Source organism: Carlito syrichta, unplaced genomic scaffold (assembly GCF_000164805.1).
Source record: "Carlito syrichta isolate Samal-C Ts95f unplaced genomic scaffold, Tarsius_syrichta-2.0.1 Scaffold304693, whole genome shotgun sequence".
NCBI classification, from domain to species: domain Eukaryota; kingdom Metazoa; phylum Chordata; class Mammalia; order Primates; family Tarsiidae; genus Carlito; species Carlito syrichta.
The window spans coordinates 34,328-60,457 of NW_007248789.1; the positions used below are offsets into that span (position 1 = coordinate 34,328).

Genomic DNA, 26,130 nt, shown 5'->3' on the forward strand with positions numbered 1-26,130 from the left:
AAATGGGTCTGTTATCTCCACCAGCCATTCGCTTTGATCTTCAGGTTTTGGCTTTCTGCTTGGGCTCCTGTCATGGTCCTTTCCTGCCACCTTTCCTGGCTTCTGGGATAGCTCCTGGCTCTTTGTCTGTCTGGGACAGTTTTCATTACCATGTCAGCAAACCACTTTAACCACAGAGATCATGTGGTGGCCTGGGAATGGTTGTAGCTATGGAGGGGCAGAGGTGGGAAGGGATCTAGGAATCTCGGCTGTACACAGACAGCAGTTGGTGCAGGGTGAAATGAGATAAGGGCCAGAAAGGGCTCTGTCAGCTGAGACCAGTGTCTTAGGACAATTATTACGCATGATAGAAAGCTTGGATAGGGAAAGAAGGGAGGGAAAGAAAGAGGTGAGTGTTATATTCTATTCCTGGAAAACTCATGAAAGAAGCAGCAATACTGGGTGCTTCAGAAGAGATGATACTGGGTGAGGAAACAAGTTTCCTGACATCATTGTGAAAACAGAGAAAATTAGTGGTAAAGGGGGTCTACTTTAGGTAAAGATTAGTCATGAAAAGTAGACTGGGTCTACAAAACTGGAGGTAGACTTAAATCAGGCAGAAGGCCCAAAAGGATGGGACAGTTGGATAGATTCTCCTCATTTGCATTTCCTTTCAGCTTTGACTTTTTAAAAAATACCAGTGTTGGAGCCAAGGATTTATGGGAGTAAGATGGGGAAGAGGGAGTAGACTTCAGAATGTGTAGATCTCTCAGCTGAAGGAGCCTCAGGTGCATAGGGAAAATGACTACATAGTCACCTATCAGACTGTCAACAAGCATTGAGACATCACTCTGTCTCCTAGGCTGGAGTGCAGTGGCACCATCATGGATCACTACAGCCTCAAACTCCTGGACTCAAGGGATCCTCCAGCCTCATCCTCTCTTGTAGGTGGGACTACAGACACATGCCACCATATCCAGCTAATTAATTTTTTTTTTGTAGAGACAAAGTGTCACTAGCCTGCATTGTCCAGGCTAGTCTTGAGCTCCTGGCTTCAAGTGATCCTCTTGCATTGGCCTCTCTTAAGTTCTAGAACTACAGGTGTGAGCCACTGTGTCCAGTGCATCCTGTTTATCAAAAGCTATATTCATGGTTGATAAACCAGCACTTCCTAAACATTATGGCATCTAGTGCCATTCTCTGAACACCCATGAACTCTCAGAAGATGTGTGATTCAGTTAGAAAGTTACTTATTTAGCCAACCTGTGTTTATTCAATGCAGTTCTTTGGCTAAGAGGGTATGAGGCAGAGTGAGAGAAAGGTGTAAAATAAAGATGAGGTCTCTTCCTAGAGAAACGCCTATTCCTCATGGGAATAAAACACTAATGTGTAGGGATCCATGATGGCAAGACTAGAGACAATAAATAGTGCAGGATGGCACCATGGATACAGGGCGTATGTGGAGGCCAACAGGGAAGGCCAAGGCCCCTGTGGGTGGGGTAGCTGGGGAAAGGTGCGTGAAGGAGCTGGGACTGAGTTCGATCTTGAAAAGGAGGAGGATGTGAGATTTGCAAAGAGGAGGGAAAGTACTTTGGTAGAAGCATAACCAGCTAATGGAGAACTAGAAAATAGACCTGCTGAACTGGCATTAGAGAAAGATTTCAGCTGAGTGAGAAGTTGGAGTTAAACAAGAACAGGCCAGAGTGAGAGTACACAGCCCCATTAGCCAGCATAGTGTGGATTTTTTTTTTTGAGTCAGGTTCTCACTCTGTTACCCAGGCTGGAGTGCAGTAGCATGAGCACGACTATAAGGGCTCATTGCAACCTTGACCTCCTGGGCTCAGGTGATCCTTCCACCTTAGCCTCTCAAGTAGCTGGGACTGCAGGTGCATGCCAACATGCCTGACTAAATTTTTGATTTTTTTTTTGTAAAGATGAGGTTTCACTCTGTCACCCAGGCTGGTCTTGGACTCCTGGGCTCAAGCTATCCTCCCACCTTGGCCTCCCAAAGTGTTGGGATTGCAGGCATGAGCCACCATGCCTGGCCTCAGTCTGGTGTTGATTCTTGATCCAGCAGGTGATGGGGAGTCCCTGCAGATGTTTGGAATGGAGGAGTGACTTGACTTGAATCAGAGACTTAAATTTTTTTAGAGTTGGAAGACTCTCTAGACAGCATAAAAGTTAAACCCCTCATTTTATGGGTGAGGAAACAGAGGCTCAGAAAGGAAAGATGGTTTGTGCAATGCTGCCTAGCAAGTCAGTGACAAGGCCAGGCCTCTGATGCCATCCAGCGATCCAAAGGCCCTTCCCTAAGTTTCAGGGCCCATGCTCCTCAACACATTCTCATCTAGAGGATGAAGTCCAGGTCTGCTTGTAGTTGCTGCCTTCTCTGACCCAGACTCTGCCTCCTCTGACCCAGACTCTGCCTCTGCCCCTTCCCTGCCACAATCCCTGCTGTCCATCTGGTTTTGGGGCAGCCTCAGAAAAGACGATGCTCCCTCTTGGTGCAGAGAGCTATGCCCAAGCCATGATTGTGTTTGGAATGACTAGGAGTTGGAAATATGACTGATGGCTAATGTATCATTCAGCTTGGACGTTTGTTCTTTAATCATAGATTCACTGTGCACCTACTAGGTAATAGGCACTGTGTGACATGCTGAGAAGGCAACTGGGCTTTTAGGCTAGTGGAAAACAGGACATTAGAATATAGCTTAGGAAATGACAGAGAGAGGCCACTAATCCCAGTGTGGACCAGGGATGGGGAAAGTGATGAGGACCGATGGGCAGGCCAAGGAAGCTAGCGGGGAAGGAGGAGATGCAGGGGGGTGGGTTGGGGGAGGCGGAAAGGTTATCAGAATATTGGCCCATTTAAGAAACTCAGATTTTAAGTCCAGACAGTGGGAAGTAACACGTGCTTACAGTACGCTTACTTTGTGCCAGATACTGTTCTAAGCACGCTGTTAACCTTGGTCAGTTTTTAAAGCAACTCCAAGAGACAGGGACTATCATATCCCCATTTTACAGATGAGAAACCAAGGCACAGAGCCACCCAGATAGATAGGGGAAAGTCAGGATTTAAAACAGAGAGTTCAGCCTCAAAGATTGCGCTTTTAAGTACAGCACCTGGGCTAAGTGGTGTATGAGAGTTTTAAACCGAGAAGCCACATGGGCAGATCGGCGTGTTAGAAAGCCCACTTTGGCTGCAGGGAGGGAAGACCTGGGCTGTGAGGTGCTGCACTTGGGAAGGGTAGGACCTTAGACAGACAGTCCTCATCTTCAGCCGGCCTGAACACGCTGCTGTCCCTGAATCTGGAGACAGAGTTGCTTCCTTCACTGCGTGGACCGCAGAACCTCTTGCCTTTCCCTCTGGCTTTTGAGTTGTTGGAATTCATGCACATTTGTGGGTGTTTAGGAGAAAGCAACAGAGATGACTGAGGAGACGAAGGAACAGTGATGAAAGTCAGAATTATGTATTGCTGAGCTGAGAGCCTCCTGGGGGCTCCAGCAGAAAGCTCTGGAATAAGTCTGGTGGGCAGAAAGCAGGAGGTGGTGGGGCAGAGGAGGAAGGCACAGGCCCCCTCTAGTCTACAGACCCTTGGTGGGCAGAAGACTCTCCCAGTGGACTCCAAGGGAGAGGGGCTCAGGAACATGGTTCCTGACCAAGGTAGGACCGGGTTGAGAGGCAACGTGGTCTGGCTGGACATCAGGCAGTGCTCCCTGCAGCGAGGTGAGGCTGGAGATGCTGGCCCTTGAGTGATGAATTCGCTCCTCTGTTCAGCCTGAGTCAGTCCTGCCTGCCCAATCTCAGCTCTGTGCTCTGGCCATGGGCCCTTGCTCATGGCTCTGCTCCTGGGTCAGAGCGTCTAGGAAGGATAACTCAGGAAGGCAGAAACTCCTGCCACGGGACAATGGGCCAGTGTTCACCCTTGCTTTTCACCTACAGGGCCTCCTTTGTTGTTGTTAAGGGGAGGAGAGATAAGAATAGCCCATAGGGCCTGACCCAGGAGGGGCTGGTGCTTTCTCCTAACTGCCTAAATTCCATAACACCTGACCCAGGGCTAAGCCTCAGTTCACACCCAGGAAGAACTGGGGGTGCATAAATGCCTGCAACACACCTCGAGAAATCCTGTGAAGTCAGATTTCTAGCTGGGAAGGTTGAAGGTTTGAGGAACGGACAGATGTGAGGCCTCTATATAGACTTTAGAGGTGTATATAGGCTTTAGCGTTTTGAAAATAAAGACCAGGGAAGAGCTGGGTCAGTCCTTCTGCGGGATGGTCACTTCCTGCACAATTTGGAGGCCCCTGAGATACTCCTCCTTTGGGAGCAGAGAGCAGTCACCTGCTGTTTGGGTTAAAAGTTCATCTGCAAGAAAACCCAGGTTAGCTCCTGGGGTATGGGAGGTGTGGGTATGTTACTGCTCGCCTCCCTCTCCGCTGTGGGTGACTCATTCCCCTCCAGACAGACAGATTGTGTCTTGCGCGGGAGCCGCGGTGCAGGCGCAAAGCTGTTCCCTGAGAGCTACAAGAATCACAACCTGTGAAGGAGATGATTGTTCTAAATCTGTTCTTTTAATGAGACTCTATGTGTATTATCACTTTATTAATGGGGGTTCCTAAGAGAAAACAGCAGGAACCACTGTCTTCAGAAACCCATTTGCTTTTCTCCGTGGGGGTGCTTGGTTTATTGGTTCTGAATCCTCCACCCTGCAGACAGGTCAGGCCTGACTTTTAGTGCCTCTGTGTCTGGCATAAGTCCCGGGCTGAGATCCCTCTGTAAGGGTGCTACCTTGGGATCAGAGTCTCTGGGTGATCTCTGCTGACAGATGGCATCACCGGGACCAGATGACTTAGCAAGGACCTCAAGGGACATTGTTGGTTCATTATGGTCAGGGTTTGTCAGAACAGAGCTAACAGCTGTCAAGTCCTCTAGGACAAAAGGAAAGAACAGGCTTCATGAATATTATTTCTCCAGGTGCCCAGGCTGAAAGTTTACCTCCCCAGGAGGAGGCTGGACTGACAGGGGTCCCCAGTGCTTGTGTGTGGCACTGTGTAACCTCAGATGATTACTTTTGGTTCTTTTCTGTGGGAGATGTGGCAAGAGCTGGATTTCTAGCCATTCCTAGTTTGCAAAGCCCTGGTAGTGTCTAGTGGCCACTGATGAAGCAGGAGGTGCCCAGACCACTTTTTACTGTGTGGACATGACTGAAAGAGGGTCCTAGAACAGAAAAGTCTCCACTGGGGGCTACCAGGAGGCAATTGTGCAGAGGGCATGGCTGGCTTGTTAATCCAGTGCAAAGTAAGGACGTTTGTGGAGTCCAGCTGCAGGTCTGGGGCAGGAAAGCAAAGGAAGGCCTTTCTCAAGGACCTCACACTAGAAAATTCTTCGAGTTTCCTGAGGATTGGATGATAAATGTGCAAAGAGGTCAGCTTCCTCGTATATAAACTGGAGATTAGAGAGCCTAATGGTGTCCTTGGGAGAATTTAAAGGGCTCACAGGCATAAGGAAAGTGCTTTGTATATTGGCTGACACATAGTAGATGCACATCATTTGTTGAAAGAGTAAATGAAGGAAGGTAAGACAGAGGAACCAATGTTAGTCAAATGTGTCTATTGTGCTATGGGTAGATACTCTAAGCTAGAGCCTGAACCCACATCCAGGTGGGGGGAACCGAAGGAGGTAGGGATAGACTGACTGTTACCCAGGCCAGGGAGTGTGTAGGCTGGGGGTGAGTGACTGTCAGAACCGGGTTGTAGAGCGAGTGCTGGGTTAAGCGGGAGACATAGAACCCAAGTGTTATCAGAACCAGGGGGCCTAGAATTGATGAGGGTCAGAGGCAGGCAGGGTGAAGGGTGTATAGAGAGAATGAGCAAGTGAGTAGTGAATGTGGGGGCTGGCTGTCCCTGCTGCTGGGATGTCTTCTCTGTGGGGTGGGAGGAGATAGGTGGGGGCTCTGGATTTGGGCCCCAGACATAGCTGGCATTCTGGGGCAGCACTCCGGGACTGATCAGTGTGGGAGCAGGAACGGGAAGGGGGAGGGAGGAGTAAGAAGGACCCTGACTGTGGCCCTTGGACAAGTAGAGATCTGGTTTTGGATCTGGAATCGGCTTTTTACTTTGGATGAGATGGGACTATTGCGTCAATATTTCTGGTTGTCAGAAGTCTTTTCTGTGAAATGCAAATAATCATACTAAAAATATTTCTTGCTTTTCTACATCATATGTTTGTTATGACTAGTGTAATTTTCTATCTCAGTGAAATATCGATTCTCTAGCATGTCCTCAACTTTTCCATCTCAGGGATATTTGCATTCTCAGGGAGAGATTCTAGAAAAAAATTTTGACTAGGTCAAAGGAATATGAATGGTGAAGAGTGAAAGATCAGGAAGGCTCTTCCAGCCATGACAGTCTTCTTATCCTGAGCACTGGGAGAGAAGAACGGGGGAGAGGGTGTCGTAAACAGAGTGGCTGCCAGGTGCTTCTGATCCCCGTCACTTCTACCTTCTACCTTCCATAGTTCTGTTCTTTCTTTCTTCTTCTTCTTTCTTTAACCTCTCTAAGTTGTGAAGTGTCACAGAAAGTCAGGATGGACCCTCTCTTCTTCTTCTTCTTTTTTTTTTTTGAGTTGGAGTCTCACTCTGTTGTCCAGCTTGGAGTGCAGTGGCCGCTCCCGGCCACCGCAGCCTCAACCTACTGGGCTCCGGCGATCCTTCCACCTCAACCTTCCAAGTAGCCGGAACTACAGGCGCGCTACCATGCCCGGCTAATTTTTTGATTTATTGTAGAGATGAGGTCTCGCCTTCCCAGGCGGGTCTCGAACCCGCGGGCTCAGGCAGTCCACTCACCTCAGCCTCCCAAAGGCGCGGGATTACAGGCTGAGCCACCGAGCCCAGCTGGACCCTCTCTTCTATGAGGCTAAGTAAAAGGTGAGGACAGGAGTTAGCCCCAGAGCACCTGTGCACAGAGTAAAATGCCTGTTACTTTCATGTAGCGCTCATAAGTAAATGGAATATATCATATTGTGGTAATACTGAATCTGCTTGTACATATATAGGGAAACAAAGTAAAGCAAGCAAACAAAAAAATCCTCCACTGAACCCTCCTGGGAAATAGTCTCCTTTGCTTTCTTTTCTGGTGCACACAAACCTACTTTTTTCAATATTGATCAATCTATCTGCAGAAAATCACGTATAGAAGAAAGCTTGAAGCTTGAAAGAGGGAGTCTTGTTCTCTTTCCTTGTGCGAGATGGTGGTGAGAGGTAAGTATAATTCTTATTTCCCACAATTTAATGAGAAATGAAGGAACCGATTCAGATTGTAATTAGGAAAGTAACACAGTCCTCTAGGAAAACCATTCCCTGGTTGGGTTTAAGGACCCATCGGACTAGAAAGGCTAAAGGAGGGAGTGAGTTTCAAGTGCTTCTGGGCAGGCCAAGTGTCACTGTTTATTCTTACCCTGAAACGCCTCCATCTTCCTCCTCATCAACAGTACTTGCCCAGAGGAACTGCACTCATGCAAACCTTCCCTCTCAGCTCTTCTTCTCCCAGATGTTGGTTAACTAATGTCTTCATTTGCCTAAAATATTAATTGAGCAGCACATATAGCATGGGCTTTAATAGTAACAAAGTGTGTGGATTCGGCAACAAAATTGTTCCCAAACACAAGTCTCCTTCCTCTTTGAGCTCAATTTAAAAAAAAAATTGTTTGTTTAATTTTTATTTTTAAAGATGTGGGGTGCTATTCAGTGTTAGGCATACAAATGTTCATTATGCAGGTACCCTTGTTGATGAGGTATGCCCCGCCCCCCTGGCAGTTTCCCACTACTGCCAATTCCTTTCTTACAATATGATAATTGTTCAAGGTCCGCTTATGAGTGAATACATGTGGTACTCAGTTCTTTGTCTCTGTGAAAGATCACTCAGTATCATAGATTCTAAGTTCATCCAAGTTGCTGCGAAGTTGATAATTTTGTCTTTATTTATGGCTGTGTAATATTCCATTGTGTATATGTGCCACATTTTTAAAAATCCAGTCCTCTTTCCACGGGCAGCACAGTTAGTTCCATGTTTTTGCTATTGTGAATAATGCTGCCATAAACATGCATGTGCAAGTATCTTTTTCTTAGAGTGATTTGACTTTCTCTGGGTATATTCCCAGTAGGGGGATTGTGGAGGTCACCAAACTGTTTTTTCCACAGAGGTTGTACTAGTTGACACTCCCACCAACAGTATAGAAGTGTTCCCTTTTCCCCATATCCTCTCCAGCATCTGTTGTTTTTGAGTTATTGATGATGGCCATCCTGACTGGAGTTAGGTGGTATCTAGTGTAGTTTTAATTTGCATTTCTTTGATGACTAGTGAGGCTGAGCATTTGTTCATGTATCTGTTGGCCGCTCGTATGTCTTCTTTTGAGAAGTGTCTATTCATGTCTTTTGCCCACGTTGTAATGATTTTTTTCTTTCAGCTTATTTGAGTTCCTTGTAGATCCTGGATGTTAGGCCTTTGTCAGATACGTAGATGGCAAATATTTTTTCCCAGTCTGTGGGCTGTCTCCCTGCTCTCTTGATGGTTTCTTTGGCTTTGCAGAAGCTTGTCAGTTGGATGAGGTCCCACTTGTCTATCTTATCTCTTATGACATGGGCATTTGGAGTTTTGATCAGGAATTTGTTGCTGGCTTCAATTTGCATAAGGGTGTCTCCTGCATTTTCTAAGGTTCTTATAGTTTGAGGTTTTGCAGTTAGGTCTTTGATCCATTTAGAGTTGATTTTTGTGTATGGTGATAGGTAGGGATGTTGTTTTAATCCCAGCACCATTTACTGAATAGGTTTTCTTCTCCCCAGTCATTGGTGGTGGAGGCTTTGTCAAAGATGAATTGGTTGAGAAATTGAGGTTTTGCTACTTGAATCTCAATCCTGTTCCATTTATCTATATGCCTGTTCTTGTAACAATACCAGGCTGTTCTGATTATTGTAGCTTTATAATAAGTTTAAAGTCTGGGAGTGTGATACCTCCTGCTTTGTTTTTTTTGCTGAGGATTGTTTTGGTGATTTGTGGTTGTTTATGTTTCCATATGAATTCCTGTATTATCCTTTCCAGGTCTGAGGAGAATGCTGCTGGTAATTTAATGGGTATTATGTTAAATCTGTAGATTGCCTTGGGTAGGGTGGACATCTTAAAAATGTTGATTCTTCCAATTCAATTCTTCTATCCCGACAATTGTTAGAGAATAAATTGCCATTCTAGAAGACTCAGGAAGATGTGTGGATGGGGACTGGGCAGCAAGGCGGGAGGGAGATATAGTTGAGGGGTGGGCTCAGGTCCAGATGAAGAGGTCAAGCTATTGAGAAAGAAGCTGAGGGTGAGGTTGAGAGATGCTTGACGGAGACAGAAGATGGGTTGAGAGCCTGCGCATATGTGGAAACCAGGATACCGGCGCAATTGATCCTTCATTCCCAAATTCCTTTGGGGAGGGCACCTTGACCCTAAATAGGTCATGTCTGGGATGCAGACATGACAGAAGGAGAGAAGGGCTTGCTGGGTGTTTTTAGCATGAGGAAGTGTTTCTCAACATCCTTCCACTCACACTGCACCTAGAGAATGATAATCAGGGTATATGGCTGTGAGGCAAGCTGAGGGGTCTGCTGTCTGATGAGGGATCCTGCTCCTGGAGGCTTGCCTTTCAGTCCCAGCCCAGCAACCCTGGAGACTTTGTGGGAATGGCATCTCCTGCTATTGCAAATCTCTGGTTTGAGGAACCTACTTGTCTTCCTCAGGAAAGACAGAGTTGAGCTCCGCCAGTTTTTATTGAAATCAGAGTAAGGGATGGATTTGAGTACGGCATCTGTTCTGCAAGAGTCTCTCTAGCTCAGCCCACTATAGGTTAAGTGATATTTATTAAGCACCTACTAAGTTCCATGCTCAGTGCAGTGAGCAGAGAGCACTGCTGGATATGTGAGAGGAAGAGAAAAGCTGTTGTCTGAAACCTCTGAGTGAGTCTAGCTCAAAGGTAGAGGGGTACTGTTGCTTCTGGTCAGGACACTGGGGCCCTGGCTGTGATGCGGTGGTAGGCATTGGCATATCTGTAGCTCTGGCACCAGGAACAGTTTCTTGGGCCTGGTCCTGCAGATTCCGAGGAAGCAGCAACAAGAGGCAGTGTCTTGGCCACACTGGAGGCTTTCCCCCGGGGATCTCTGTGGAGATTTGGTATTTTGGGAGTGCTTTTGAGTTTCAGAGACCTTAGCAGTGGAACAGGAGAGAAGAAAAGTGGCTGATGCCATGCCAGGGCTGAGAAGACTGATTGGTGAGCACATGAAGACATATCTTGGAGACTTCCCCAAACAGACATGTAGACTTAGGAGGGAGCTGGGATTTCAAGAAATGTGTTAAAGACTGAATGTCTGTGTCCCCTTACCCCTAAATTCATATGCTGAAGCCCTAATCCCCGATGTAATGGTATTTAAAGATGAGACTTTTGGGAGGGAATGAGGGTTAGATGAGGTCATGAGAGTAGGACCCTGATCTGATGGGATTAGTGGTCTTGTAAGCAGAGACACCAGAGGGCTTGCTCTCTCTCTACCTGCAGGCACCAGGGAAGGGCCATTGAGCACATGGTGAAAAGGCAGCCCACAAGTCAGCAGGTGAGGCCTCAGAATGAACCTACCTTGCCAGCACCTTGATCTTGGACTTCCCAGACTCCAGAACAGAAAATAAATCAGTCTATCATGTTTTACTTTGGCAGCCTGAGCAGAATAATACAGCTGCTAAACCCTGACATCACCCTTGATTCCCAGGGTATGCGGTCTGGAAAAACATATCCATGCTTGAAAGCAAAGCCCATTGTCCAGTAACAGGTATTTTTTTTTGCATTTTTTAATTCATTTATGCTTTTAGAGACAGATCTCACTATGTTGTCCAGGGTGGTCTTGAACTCCAGGGCTCACGATCCTCCTACCTTGGCCTCTCAAATGCCTGGGACTACAGGCATGAGCCACCATACTTAAGTTAGTAGCAGGTGTTCATTAAGCCTCATTAGTTTCGGTGGGTAGGGGGTGTGGAGGGAACAGGCCCTTTTGGTGCCTCAGCCAGGCTCTCTGCTGGGTCCTGGCAGATGGTACTACTTAATTCTCACGACAGCCTGTAGAGTGAGTATCATCTCCAGTTCATAGATGAGAAAACTGAGAATTAGAGAGTGATTTCCTGGTAAGGATGGAATCCAGCTGATTTACACTCAGAGGTTAAGCTAGGGAGTAGAAGAACTGGTCTTATATCCAAGAGCTATATTAAATTTAAATTTTATTCTCTTTTCACTCTGTCACTTTAATTCTTACTATTCTGGGTAGGCAGTTTGTTTTTCAACTATTTAAATCTTTATTTTATTCTTAAAATAATGATGTCTCACCCTTAAAAATATGTAGCTAAATGTTATTAAAAAGTAAGAACTGCGTTTTCAGGAATGGAGACAAAATGTCTTCCTTGCTTCTTTAATGAAACTTTGGATGGGTGACTTTTTATAAGGAGAAAAGGGTCTGGTCAAAGCGTTGAGATGAGGGAAATGGACTCCCCAGTACCTCGCTTCTGTCCAGGAAGATTCCATTTCTTCCGACAAGAGAATGCAAGAGGAGCTACAGAGGGACCTGCAAAACAGATGGCGGCATCAAATGCACTTACCGGGCCTAGTAGCTGGTCAATCTGGTCGGAATTGAATATAAACAGGAACAATCATGAGACAGAGTTTAAATGCAGCTGCTGAGGGGTGTTTGGGGAGATGATTTTCACCATCATCATCAACACTGGCATTTGCTGAGAGGTCAGCAGCATGCTGAGTCCTTTGCATACATTGTCAGGGTTAATCTTCTCCACAGCTCTCTAAAGTAGGTACTGCTAATATCCCCAGTTAACAGGGCAGGAAGCCAAGACTTAGAGCCACTTTTCCTGAGGTCACTGACGAGTTAACTGTGAACAATAAGGGTTTTGGTGTTGTGGGGTGTCACCTCCATGGAGGGGAACAGTGGTGCCATGCCATTTTGGGGTAGTTTGGTCTTGATTCAATAAGCAGGAAGATGTTAATGAAGTCTAGGGGTAGGGAGTCATGTGTGTAGAGCAATATTTCAGGACAATGAGCCAGCACAACATAGGATATATGGAAGCAGAAAGACTGGTTGTTTGAAAGCCAGTTGTGAGGGTATTGTGTGATTCAGGGGTGGGGCGATGAGTATCCGAGCTGGGTGATGGCGGGAGGCCCGAGAATGAGGGAATTGAAAGAAGTTCGGCGCCAGTAATGACTCCACACCCGGCCAGGACCAAGAGATTTAAAAGGGGCTGTTACAGAGGGGATCTGTAATGGGAAAAAAGAAAAAGAGAGAGAGAAAGAGAGAGTAAGAGAGAGAGAGGAAGTGGGAGAGAGGCGGGGAGAGAGCTGCAGAGAGGGAAAGAGCGACAGAGACGGAGAGAAAGACTGAGAGAGAGAAGGGTTGTGGGGAGAGGGCTGTATTTATCAGCCTGACAGGGGCTGGAAGGGGCCGTGCTATGCTCCTATTGGAGGAACTGCATGGGAGTAGGGTGGGGCCAATGCCGCGTTATGGTCCTATTGGACGCATAACAAAGCTGGCTACGGATTGGAGGCTTGCAGGTTTGAAATTCGCGCGCGCGCGCGGGGAATTGTGTTCACAGAAGCCGGGACCTAGGGCCTTTGTTGTCTGGTGTGTCGGCGCCATTTTGGGAGCCGCCCCTCTGGTCGCTTCCTGCACCCTTCAGGAATAGAAGCAAGAGACCAAGGAAGAGGTCATGGTCTCTGGATGAATACTGAAGTAGAAGAGGGGTGAAGGACTCCAAGCTGATTTTGGGATTTCAGGCCTGGGCAGTGGAAGAATGAGGAGCCTTGAATAGAAGTGGGAGGTAAAGAAGTGGAACTTGGCTGGGAGAAGAGGAGTGGAATGTGGTACCTTGGGCTCAGCAGCACTTGAGACCTCCGGACTTACAGAGCAGGCTGTCAAGAGGTCAGGCCTAGGGGTAGAGATTTGGGCAACAGCTGTAGAGCAATGGTAGCTGCAGCCTTGGAAGTGTCTCCTTCCAAGCTGAGCTCCTACCACTCTGGGGTCCGGCCCTGAACCTTGGCTTTGGGGCCTGGGTTGCTCATTTCCTCAATCTCAAGCCTGTCGGCTAGTCCACATCAAAACTGGTGTAGGGCCGGGCTTGATGACTCAGCCTGTAATCCCAGCACTTTCAGAGGTCGAAGCGAGTGGATTGCCTGAGCCTGTGGGTTTGAGACCAACCTGGGCAACCTGGCAAGACCTCGTCTCTACAATAAATAAAAAATTAGCCAGGCATGGTAGTGTGCACCTGTAGTTCCGGCAACTTGGAAGGCTGAGGCAGAAGGATCACTGGAGCCCACCAGGTCGACGCTGGGGTGGCTGTGAGTGTGCTACTGCACTCTAGCCTGGGCGACAGAGTAAGACTCCAACTAAAAAAACAAGCAAACAAACAAAAACTGTTGTGGGTTTTAAAAAAGTGTACTTCCTCAAGATGCTTTGCTGGTATCATCCAGAAATTAGTCAGAATAACAGTACACATCTACAATGACTGTAAGTGAGTGGTGCCCCCTGGAGTTGTGAAGTGCACCAGCCTCATCACCCTGTACCAGCCCTCACGGTCTCCACATTCATGCCTCCTTCCAAACTTTCCTAGCTGGAGCTGGCACCCTGGCACTGGACTGAGGACTGCTTAGCAAGATCAGAACCACTGGGTTCTCCTCTGTCATGGGCCCAGGTGTGAAGCTCTGCAGCTGGGGCAGCAGCTCCCTAGGCCCCAGCCTCCCACTCTGTCCAAGATCCCAAGGGAGGAAGGCTGGGCTAATAGAAAGATAGCCAACATCAGGACTTTAGGGATCACCACTATTATGGGTGGAGGAGACAAAGTGACAAGGACTCAGGACTCGAATGACCCAGAGCCCCAGTCTTTTGAATCATAGTTCAGGATTTGTTCCAGTTGGCCTTGGCTTCCTCCATTTATAAATAGTGCTTAACCTTAAAAGCAGCCTTAATGTATTATAGAATGCAAAGGCTATATGTGTGTGCATTTATTTATTTATTCTGTAATAACTCTATCGTATCACTCACCTAACTGATGTCAAACTGAAGTGAAATTTGTCAACTAAGCCCTTGTCCCCCAGATCAGCTCCCTTTCTGCTATCATATGCTCAGATTTCTCTTGTGTGTGTATGCACAGGTTTTTCTCTGCTTGATTGGTAGGCACCAAGTACTGTATCTGATTAATTTGCTTTTTATAGTACTTAGCATGATGAAGCAGGTAGGAAATGCTAATAAGGGGCATTGGTGATCCTGCCATCTTCCTGGGAAGAGGACTAGGTGACTTCAAACATAGCTATTTGTTATCTTGTAGGTCAATGATAAGAATGGGAACCAGTAGGGAAGTGAGGAGATAAGGGGTAGAGGGATGTGGAAAGTTCTGTCTCAGGAAAAGCCTCATTATCAACTCCTTTATAGTAGAAAAGGATTGGGAACACAATAGTTAATACTGGAATGTACTAATATATGTATCATGGCAGATTTCCGAAAGTTTCTTTCTGTTGAATCTAACTTTGGTCTGTGACAAAATACGGTATCAGGAACACCAAAGACACTTTGAAAGGCAATCAGACTGGCAAGAGCTTTTCGAAAGCAAATACTTTGAAGCAAAATTGATTGCTTTTTTGGTAAAATAATAGTGGTTGACTGGATGGGGAGAATCCACTGTTCTGAGGATTTAGGAAATGAATTAATAGCATTCTTCTTTACTTAATAGGTTTAATGAAATGCTGTCACAGCAAGTCAACTGCTTTTGACTGCCTGCTTGAAAGTGTTTGGTAACAATTTTATGATTAAGGTGAATGGTGTAGTGAGACACCCTGTGCCATGTTTTTATAGGTGACATTCTAAGTGTTCAGCTTGTCAGAGATTTGTTTTTCATTCTTAGTTTTTAAAGTCAGGAAATGTTACAGTCTGAGTGACACTTGGCTGCTAATCCTAAACATCAATAAATTAAGAGGCAGGGAATTGGTAGAAATAAGTTTATCTCTGAATTTGAATCCAGGGAGCAGAACCCGACTCTTGGTCTTTCTAAAATGGTTCTGCTCGCCCTTCAGGCTTTACAGTCCGCTTTTATGAGTTCAGAGTGTTTGGTGCCTATACACTGACTATGTGACTAGCAGAGCATTGTATAGAACTTATATTACAGCCACATTTTATCAATAATGATATTTGTGGTCTGCATTTACTGGCTCCGGTTACCAGAGGGATCTCACAGCTTCTTATCAACACCAGGCAGGGGCACTGATCAAGCTTACCATAGAGTAAAAGGAGTTAACAAAGTCTAAGGCATCATTCATTTACTACATGTTGTTATATGCAAAAGGTATGCCAATCACAAGACTTACGATTACCTTGATACTATATTATTCAAACCTATGTCTACTAGGAAAAGAAAAGGGAGTAAATGGGTATTCATTTCTCCTAGTTAATTGGGCAGTCTGCAGAGAAGTTAAGGGTTGTTTGAAGTTATTTACTGAAAGTGCATAGAAGATAAGGTGAAATGCTCTTTGTTAATTCTCAGGAATGTGGGTAAGTTCAAGCCTGCTCGAACACTCGTCATGCCCTTTTTTAGGGGTTGTGGCCATATGGACAGAAAATAGCGGGTCTCTATATCAGAAGTACGTTTGCACATTTAATTAAGGCACATGGCAATGTTAAGGGAAGTTTGTGAGCTAGTGAGTATTGTAATAAACACCTTTATTACCCGCTGCCCAGAAAAACCAAAACTGTTGCAGTCATCACAATGGAGAAAGAGTTTAATATTGCAAGGCAGCCAGAGGAGGAGAGGGGTAGAATTCTCTTAAATCCACCTCCCCAAGATTCAGATGATAAGATTTTTAAAGGGAACTTGGTGGGAAGAGGGCTAGGAGCTGTTGATTCATTGATTATGTCATGGGGAGGGTGGTGTTGAGACTATCTTCCTGGGGTCCAGTGTTGGCTAGAGGGCTTCCTGGTACTCTGGAGTTTGGGTCCTCCAGAAAGTAAAGTCTGAAAAGATCTCAGATACCACTCTTAGGTTTGACAATACATGCTGTCTATAAAACAGTTCTCCTTACCATCAGGTACTACCTTATGGAGAAAGTCCAGGAAGAAGGTGTAGTGGGAGGTCGGATTCCCTGTAGACTTAAGCTGCTTTTGTGTTTTAAATGACTTCTTGTATCCTCAAGAAGTTTCATTGTTTAGGAAATAATATGTTGATCAGCCCTGCTCATTCCCCCAGTGGTTAGGACATGATGGCAATTTCACATAGGCGGTTTCACCTTTAAGTTGTAATACTTTGAAATATTATATTAAAGAGTTGCAAAAGGAAAGTTAGAACACCAGTGTCACAGCTATTTTATAGTCATTTGTAGATCTATTTGTGACATTGGCCTTTTCACACTGACTATCAATCATCTTTTTATATTACTCCTTGGCGGAGGTTGTCTGAACATGTTCCATTTCAGAGTAAAAAAAATCCCTTGGCTCAGTGATTCTTAATTTTTCTTTCTTTCTTTTTTTTGAGTGTCATGGTCCTAAATTCTTTAGGAAGTTCATGAAAACTATACACATTTCCCCCAGAAATAGACTGCATGCGATTTTAGGAGGTTCAAGTTATGGACAACCAGCTAAAAACCTGAACTTATTTCATCTGGAGAACTTAAATTGCCAACCATTCTCTTCTCCTTCTTCCTTCCTTGAACCCCCTCATTTTCCCTTCTAAACCAGCAACTGCACAGAGTGGACACAGCTGATAGAGGCAGATCAGTCCAGAGTAAAACAGGTCTCCACTGACTTTGCTTCTAGAACGTTTTGTGCTAATCAAGGCAAGATGCTAAAGTTAATCCAAGTTCACTTAAGTCATGAATTCCTGTAACAAATGGCACTCGAGACCACACACTATATGCCAGGCTCTGTGACAGGTCTGAGAATGGATGGTGTCTAAGATGTGGCCCTGCCCTCAAGGGACTCAAGTCTAGTGGATCAGCTTGGAAACAAACAGTCAAATAGCAGGTATTGGCACCTTTATGAGGTCAGATAGCATCTTGAATCTTAACCAAGTCATCTCACAGAAGCATAATTTCTCATTAAAACAATGGTTGACAAAATTTCACAGGAAAAAACACCAAAAATGTATGTCTTATCTACAGTGAACATCTCTGTACAGATTTCTATATAGGTTTCTAGCGCTGGAGTATTTCTGTTGAGTAACTTCCTAGAAATGGACTTGCTGGATCCAAAGGTCTGAATATTTAAAATTTTAATAGAGAGACTCAAATTGCCTCCAGAAAAGATTGTGCCAATTTCCTATATCAGGAAAATTCCTGTCATTTATGACTGATGATTCTTGCTCAGTGATTAATTTTGCAAGAAACATTGATATTTCCTTAGATGGACTCCTGTGTAAGTGCTTGTCTTGTTTCTTTAGAGACCCTGGGAGAATCCCACCATGAGAACGATCTCACACTCTGGTGTCTCTCTGAGGCATTGCTTTCGGCATCTCACTTGCTCTTCTCCTCCTTGTAGCCTGCCCCTAAATGTTCACCTACCAGTTCCCCTCCCATGGGCTGCTCTGTGCCTGATCTTCTTTGCTGCTGGTCCACATCATCCCCAGCATATATTGAGGCTCCTCAGGGGAAGATCTGATGTGTCTAGCTTTAGCCCCTTGCAACAAAGAGCATTCCTGTCTTTTCCCTTGCAGAAAGGGGGAGTGGATGTAGCTAAGCATGGATAAGATTCTGGGTTGAGGAGGGGCAGAGGCTAGGAAGGAAACAGAATGTTTCTCTTTTAACTGTGGGATCAAGTCTTTCCATTTTAATTTGGTTATCAACTTTTTGTTTCCTTGAAGGTGACTTTGGCTTGAAGGGAGGAGCTTTATGACCTGGTCTTATGAGGATCATGGGCTCAAGGCCCCCACCAGCCCCCTGTCTTTGTGCCAGACATATAAAGTGCCACCACAGGTGCAAGGTTAGACAAGAATGACACCCTTGTACACCCTTGCGCCGGGTGGATGTGGTCCTAGGCCTTTTCTCCAGGTGACTCAACCTTGAACCAGAATGCCTGGTTTGAAGAAAGCAGCCCCCACTTTTGCCCTTGGCCACATACCTTGAGCAGTAAACTGTGCGACTATATGCAACAGTCCTGAAGTGGGCTCCATACCTAGCTGCTGCTCCATAGGCTTCTGTGTCAGTGGCCTGTGGTGTGCTCAGGGAGACACAAACACCACGGCCTGGGAACTGAGCAGAGGCCTCGTCCTCAACATACTCATCTTCCTTCAGACTTCCCTGCCTCTACCTGCTGCCCCATATGCCTCTTGACCAATGATCTCTCCTGAGTCTTGGAGACAAAAATAGCCACATTGAGTAGTTTTGCTATAGCATGTCTTGTTTTAGTTAGAGTAAGTTTTGAGTTCAGCTTTGGTCGATGACTTTTCATTCTGGACCCAACTGTGTTGGCTGGGAACCCAAGGCATCATCTCATTGGCTTACTCTTGTTGGTGACAAGGCTGTATAAGTTAATACTAGCTGCTAAAACAGATACTCTGAAATCCCAGCCACCTGACACAAGAGAAGTTTTTATTTCTGACTGACAAAGCAATCCAAAATGCCTGTGTTCAATGTATAGTCTTCTGTATCTGTGGTTTCTGTATCTGCAGAGTCAACCAAACATGGATTGAAAGTATTTGAAAAAAATACAAGCAAAAAAAGAACACTACAGTACAACTATTTCTATAGCATTTTCCTTGTATTAGATATTATAAGTGCTCTAGAGATGGTTTAATATACGAAGGAGGATATGCATAGATTACATGCGAATACTATACCACTTTATACAAGGGACCTGAGCATTGTGGATTTTGGTATCAGCGGGGTCCTGGAACCAATTCACATGGATACCCAGGGACAACCATCTTGATTTTGGGATTCAGGTGCCTTCTATCTCCCTGCTCTGCTATCTCAACCTGAGGTAGGAGGTGGAGAGAGAGGGTGGGGATGGCCTTCTTTTGGCTTGTGTGACATAGGGCCTAGATGCGGGGTTTCTGGGAAATGCATCCTTGGCTGGGGAGCTGCTTCTCCAGGGCATTTCACACCACGGAAGGAGAGCATCCCATTCTGGTGGATGGTCGTCTGTCTCTGCCACAGGGCTGAACTGGGAATGGCATCAGTATGCTCTAGCTTCCTCTTCTGTGCCCAGTGGTGGCCCTTTTGTTCTGTGGGGGAAATCCTTATACTTTCTTGAGCAGGAGGCTTTTCCCAGGAATTATGTTGAGGACTTCAGGTGGGAATGGGAGGTAAGCAATGGTTTTCACCTACCTCTGACCAGTGCTGCCTCTTTTCCTGCAGGACAGAGTGTGCATAGACCCATTCCCAGTCTCCCTCTGCTTTCCATTTTCTCTTTCCCCAACCTCAAAGCACAGTCCATGGGGACCATTCAGGACTCCTCCCTGATTCCTTCTCATGTTTTTTGATGATTTTGGCTAGAGGGTGACTAGGAGAGAAGGAACTTTTCACAAAGGCAGCTTCCTCCCTTCCTGTGTTTGTAGAGGCATGGGTTCTGGAGAGGTTCAGGGAATCCATCAAATCTGACAAAGGCCAGCAAAGCAGAGAGCTGCGGGGGTGTCCTCCCTGGTGACGCAGAGGGGCTGCTGTTGCCTTGGCAACTCACTTGCTCTGAATGCTGTGGGCCCACATGCCGATTTCAGGGCTCTCTGGTATAGTGATGAAGAGCTAAAAATGAATCTCCCTAACTCAAAAAACCCCAGCTAATCACAAGGAAATACTATCTAATACTCATGCAATCTATGGGGGTGAAGACAGCCCAAGGGAGTAGATGATGTGAGAATAACCTGACGGACACGTGGGGGACCAAACATTCTTTCTTCTCACACAAAACCTTTGTGTTCTAGAAAAAGGGAACTGCTGATCTGCCCTCTAAGGGTGCTCTTCACTTGCACCTGTTTCACATAAAAAGTCTCATTGAATTGTGGCCCATTATCCTTGAGTCCTGCTCTTGGTCCTGGAAATATGACAGAGTGGGCACAAAAGGGTGCCAGCGTGATAGAGAAGGGGAAAAGCCCCACTCAAAGCCTACAATTTCTCAGCTACCCACCTTCAACAAATGTGTTATTTTTCTTCTGTTTCTGAGCAGCTGAGAAGTTTAAATGCACCGATTTGGATCATATGCAAGAAGCTCGTCACAATAGTTAGTGGATGAGGTTGAGACAGAATTGCTTTAGTGGCACTTGCACCACCTTGACCCACCGGCTCTACTACTTCTGGCTGTGTGATTTTGACCCAACTAATTAACATCATTGAGCTTCAGTCTCTTTGTAAAATTATAGCAATGTCTGCTCTATGGGGTTTTAAGGAATAAAAGATGTAATGCATGCAAAGTGCTTAGCACACTTTTTGGCATATAACAGGTACTCAAATAACGATGGTTATTTCTCCTCTTTAGACTATTTCTTAAAGTTGAGGTGGAAGGATAGTCTGCAGGATAAGGTTGCAGTGGCTGTGAGTGTGCAACTGCACTCCAGTCTGGGCAACAGAGGAGACTCCAACTTGAAAAAAAATCATTTTATTTTATGTTTTTTAACTTAAAAAATTTTTAATTTTAAAATTGTGGGGTATATTTTAGGATTAGGTATACAGATATTCACTGTGCAGACACCCTTGTTGATGAGGTATGCCCCCCTTCCCCAGGCAGATTTCCACTGCTGTCAGTTCCATCCCTGGCCCCCTCCCCGCTGCAGTTTCCCGCTACAGTCAATCCTTTTCTTATAGTATTGCAGTAGTTGTTCAAGGTCCACTATATGAGTGAGAACATGTGATACTCAGTTCTTTGTTTCTGTGAAAGATCACTCAAGGAGTGACCACTCAAGGAGATGCAAATTAAAACTACACTGAGATACCACGTAACTCCAGTCAGAATGGCCATCATCAATAACTCAAAAAATAACAGATGCTGGAGAGGATATGGTGAAAAGGGAATTCACTCAGTATTATAGACTCTAATTCCATCCAGGTTGCTGCGAAGTTCATAATTTTGTTCCTCTTTATGGTTGCATAATATTCCATCGTGTATATGTACCACATTTTAAAAATCCAGTCCCCTTTTGATGGGCAGCACAGTTGGTTCCATGTTCTTGCTATTGTGAACAATGCTGTGATAAACATATGTGTGCAGGTATCTTTTTTATAAAGTGATTTCAGTTCTTCTGGGTATATTCCCAGTAGGGAGATCGCAGGGTCATATGGAAGGTCAATTTTTAGAACTTTTAGGTATTGCCACACTGTTTTCTACAGAAACTGTACTAGTTTGCACTGCACCAACAGTGTAGAAAAATTCCCTTTTCACCATATCCTCTCCAGCATCTGTTATTTTTTGTTATTGATGATGGCCATGCTGGCTGGAGTTAGGTGGCATCTCAGTGTAGTTTTAATTTGCATCTCCTTGATGACTAGTGAGGCTGAACATTTTTTCATGTATCTGTTGGCTGCTCGTATGTCTTCTTTTGAGAACTGTCTATTCATATCTTTTGCCCAGTTTGTAATGGGGCTATTTGTTTTTTTCTTTTCAGCACATTTGAGTTCCTTATAGATCCTAGATGTTAGACCTTTGTCAGACATGGAGTTGGCAGATATTTTTTCCCAGTCTGTGGAGTGTCTCTCTGCTCTCTTGATGGTTTCTCTGGCTTTGAAGAAGTTTGCCAGTTTGATGAAGTTCCACTTGTCTATGTTATCTCTTATGGCCTGGGCACTTCGGGTTTTGATCAGGAATTTGTTGCCAGTTCCAATTTCCATAAGATTGTCTCCTGCATTTTCTAAGGTTCTTATAGTTTGTGGTTTTATGCTTAAGTCTCTGATCTATTTAGAGTTGATTTTGTATATGGGGATAGGTAGGGGTCCTGTTTCAATCTTCTGTATGTGATCAGCCAGTTTTCGCAGCACCCTTTACTGAATAGGCTCTTGTCTCCCCAGTGGTTGGTGGTGGAGACTTTGTCAAAGACGAGTTGGTTGAGAAATTGAGGCTTTGCTTCTGGAATCTCAATTCTATTTCATTGGTCTATATGCCTGTTCTTGTACTGATACTAGGCTGTTTTGATTATTGTAGCTTTAAAATAAAGTTTAAAGTCTGGGAGTGTGATACCTTCTTTTTCTTCTTCTTCTTCTTTTTTTTTTGCTGAGCATTGTTTTGGCTATTCTTGGTCATTTATGTTTCCATATGAGTTCCTGTATTGTTGTTTCTAGGTCTGATAAGAATATTGCTGGTAATTTGATGGATATTGCATTAAATCTGTAGATTGCCTTAAGTAAAATGGACATCTTAACAATGTTGATTCTTCCAATTCATGAGCATGGAATATTTTTCTACTTGTTTGTGTCATCTTTGATTTCTTTGAGCAATGTTTTGTAGTTTTCATTGTAAAGGTCTTTCACGTCTCTGGTTAGAAGATGTCAGGGTATTTCATTTTTTTTGTGGCTATTGTGAATGAAATCGTGCTTTTTATTTGGGCTTCTGTTTGTTTACTATTGGTGGATAGAAATGCGATTGTCTTTTGCACATTTATTTGATACCCTGAGACTTTGCCCAAGTCCTTTATCAGTGCAAGGAGGTTTTTGACCGATTCTCCTGGGTTTTCAATGTATAGAATCATGTCATCTGCCAAGAGAGATAACTTGACTTCCTCTTTTCCTATTTGGATACCCCTGATCACCTTCTCTTCTCTGATTGCTCTAGCTAAGACTTCTAAAACTATGTTGAACAAGAGGGGTAAGAGTGGGCATCCTTGTGTTGTTCCAGTTTTCAAGAGAATTGGTTCCAATTTCTGTCTGTTTAGCAGTATGCTGGCTGTGGGTTTCTCATAGATGGCTCTTACTATTTTGAGGTATGTTCCATCTATGCCTAGATGTTCGAGGGTTTTTATCAAAAAGGAGTGTTGGATTTTATCAAAAGCTTTTTCTACATCTAATGATATAATCATGTGGTTTTTGTTTTTATGTCTGCTGATGTATTTAATTACATTTATGATCTTACCAACGTTGAACCAGCCTTGCATCCTGGGGATGAAGCCTACTTGGTCGTGGTGGATGATTTTTGAGATGTGTTGTTGAATCTAGTTTGCTAGGATCTTGTTGAGAATTTTAGCATCTATGTTCATCGAGGATATTGGCCTGTTGTTCTCTTTCTTTGTTGGATCTTTCCCTGGCTTGGGTATCAATGTGATATTAGCTTCATAAAATAATTTGGGGAGAGTTTCATCTTTCTCAATTGCCTAGAATGATTTCAGTAGAATTGGTATCAGTTCCTCCTTGTATGTTTTGTAGAATTCTGCTGGAAAACCATCTGGTCCAGGGGTTTTTTTTTTGTAGGTAGTTTTCTTATGACATAGTCAATTTCCTGGATTGTTTAAAAAAATTAAAAAAAAAAAATAAAGTACAGGTGGAGTGGCTCATGCCTGTAATCCCAGCAATTGGGAGGCTGAAGCAGGAGGATTGCTTGAGCCCAGGAATTTGAGATCAGCCTGGGTAACATACAAGACCTTGTCTCTACAAAAAATAAAAAAATTATCTGAGCATGTGGCATGCACCTATAGTCCCAGCTACTTGGGAAGCTGGGATTGCTTGAATCCAGAAGTTGGAGGCTGTGGTAAGATGTGATCTGCCACTACCTTCCAGCCTAGGCAACAGAGTGAGACCCCAACTTACAAAAAAAAAATTCAAGATAAATAAAAGATGGGGGGGGGGTTTAAAAGTTCTTAATAGCTGTAACCACAGGAAGTCAGGTGTCAATTTAATACTGCTGGTCTCCTCTTTGCTCTCCCCAAGCCTGTTGCCTACCAGCGACTGTCCTGTCTCTCATAAGCTACAGGCAGCATCAGCAACTTTTATTTGAACTTCCTTCTTGTTACTATAACTATTTTTTAAGGTTGACTTATTGTAAGCTGGCCCTGGAGAAGGCATAAGCTCCCAACAGGTGCTGTAGAACTTAGGAGAGTTTGATGCTGGCTCTGAAGCCCTTGCTTAACACTGGTTCCTTGGAGCTGTCTTCTTTATTGAGGTGCAGCCATGATGAGCATTAGAATTGTTGACAAAAAGTCAAACTGTGAAATATTTAAAGAGAGTTTTTCTGAGCCAAATATGAATGACAATGGCCTGGGCAGTCTCATGAGGTCCTGAGAGTTTTTGCTCAAGGTGATTGTGTTACAGCCTGGTTTTATACATTTTAGGGAGACAGAAGTTAAAGGCAAGGACATACATCAATATATGTGAATTTACATTAGTTTAGCCTGGAAAGGCAAGGAATCATCAAGTGGAGGATGTTTAGAGGTCATAGGTGGATTTAACGACTTTCTGAGTAGTAATTGATTGAAAGAGTTAAGCTCTGTTTAAATAATTTGAAGTCAGTAAAAAGAAATGTCTGAGTTAAGATATGGGGGTTGTGGAAGACTCTAGGTAGCAGGGCTCAGACAAAAAAGGTGATAAATGTCTTAAAAGGTGTCAGATTTCTCCAGGATATGGCTTACAGAGCCATTCCAAAATATGTCAAAGAAACATATTTGGGGGTAAAATATTTTTATTTCTTTTAGAGCCTGCTAACTGTGATGTCATGCTATACAAGAGTCAGTCTAGAATTTGGCATCTTATTTCCAAAGAGTCTGCCAATATTATGATCTCTATTTTAATGTTAATAGTCGTCAGTTGTGCCTAAACTCTAAAAAGGAGGGAGTATAAGGAAGAGGGTCTTGCCTCCCCATCATAGCCTGGAATTTCTGTTGGCCCAGAGGGTCTCTGTTCAGTTGGTTGAGGGACTTAGAATTTTATTTTTGGTTTACAGAGTCATTCACTCAATACACATTTGCAGAGCAACTGTCATACACCACAAGTTGGGCTAAACTCTGGGATATAACATATTAGACTTAGTCTCTGCCCTGGGGAAGTATTCTAGTGGAGGAGTGGAGAGAAACCAAGAGATCATTTGGTCTTATATATTGATATGCATCTGGTAATCCTCGATTGAATGCTGGGCATTTTATATGAGAAGTTATAAAAGTTTTGGATGATATTAACTTTCTCAAAAGAGAATTTATTTCTGCTTCTGGAAGACTGTTATACTAGGAGCATATCACCATAATCCTGTTTGGGATTACAATGATTCATAACTGTGTTTAAGTTTTGTGAGAGCTTGTCTATTTCTATTCTTTTTTTTAATAGAATGATGTTTTATTTTTATTACTACAACAGTGGCTATCTCTTAATTTATTTTAACAATTAAACAAGATATTTTCAAAAGATACTCTGGATTGAGGCAACTATTTATAAAGCAAGACTGAGGAACAAAAAAAGATACTAGTTTATGCTCAATGTTCTGGAAGCCTGTGGAGTACAAATTGTCATGAAGTCAATTTAATATAACTGCTTCCTTTATTCTGAAAGAGTTCACTGGGGGCATCACTGCTTCTGTAGAGGAAATAAAGCCTGTTATATGTGAATTTAAAAACTGAGAAATAACATTTTCTTTTCTTTTTACAATGTAGAATACTGTATGTTAAAATAAAGCGATACCCTTATTTAGTGGTGAGTAAAATAAAAAAAGCTGCAGGACAGGAAATGTTTCTAATCATACAGACTCTATACTTGATTCTAGAAAAAAATACCGCTAAAATAGAAGAAAACTCGCAGGTAGTGATATATGCTTTTCTCTAGGAAAGAATTCTGGTTTATAGAAGCATAAACATTTAGTGGTTACTGTTTGTTAATGCTTGTTTAATAAGAGAAGCTTCAGCTTTTTTACTGAGTTATTTGCACATTTTAAAGTTCTTTACCATTAATAATTCTCAGAACTTCCAAAAGTATGTATAATAAACAAGTATGTTTTCTTTTCAATTATTATTGTAGACAGCATAATTTGAAGGAAAAAGTTGCCATTTGTCAGACAATGAGCTGAGGTACACAGATTTGGAATACTTCCCTTTAAGAGTTGACCAATGTTGATTCTTCCAATCCATGAGCATGGGATATTTTTCCACTTGTTTGTGTCATCTTTGATTTCTTTGAGCAGTGTTTTGTAATTTTCATTGTAAAGGTCT

General features: G+C 43.9%; 1 pseudogene; it reads right to left on the reverse strand.

Moving 5' to 3' along the window:
* Positions 1 to 10,006: 10,006 nt before the first annotated feature.
* LOC103262998 overlaps positions 10,007 to 26,130 on the reverse strand; it is a 29,050-nt pseudogene continuing 12,926 nt past the window's right edge.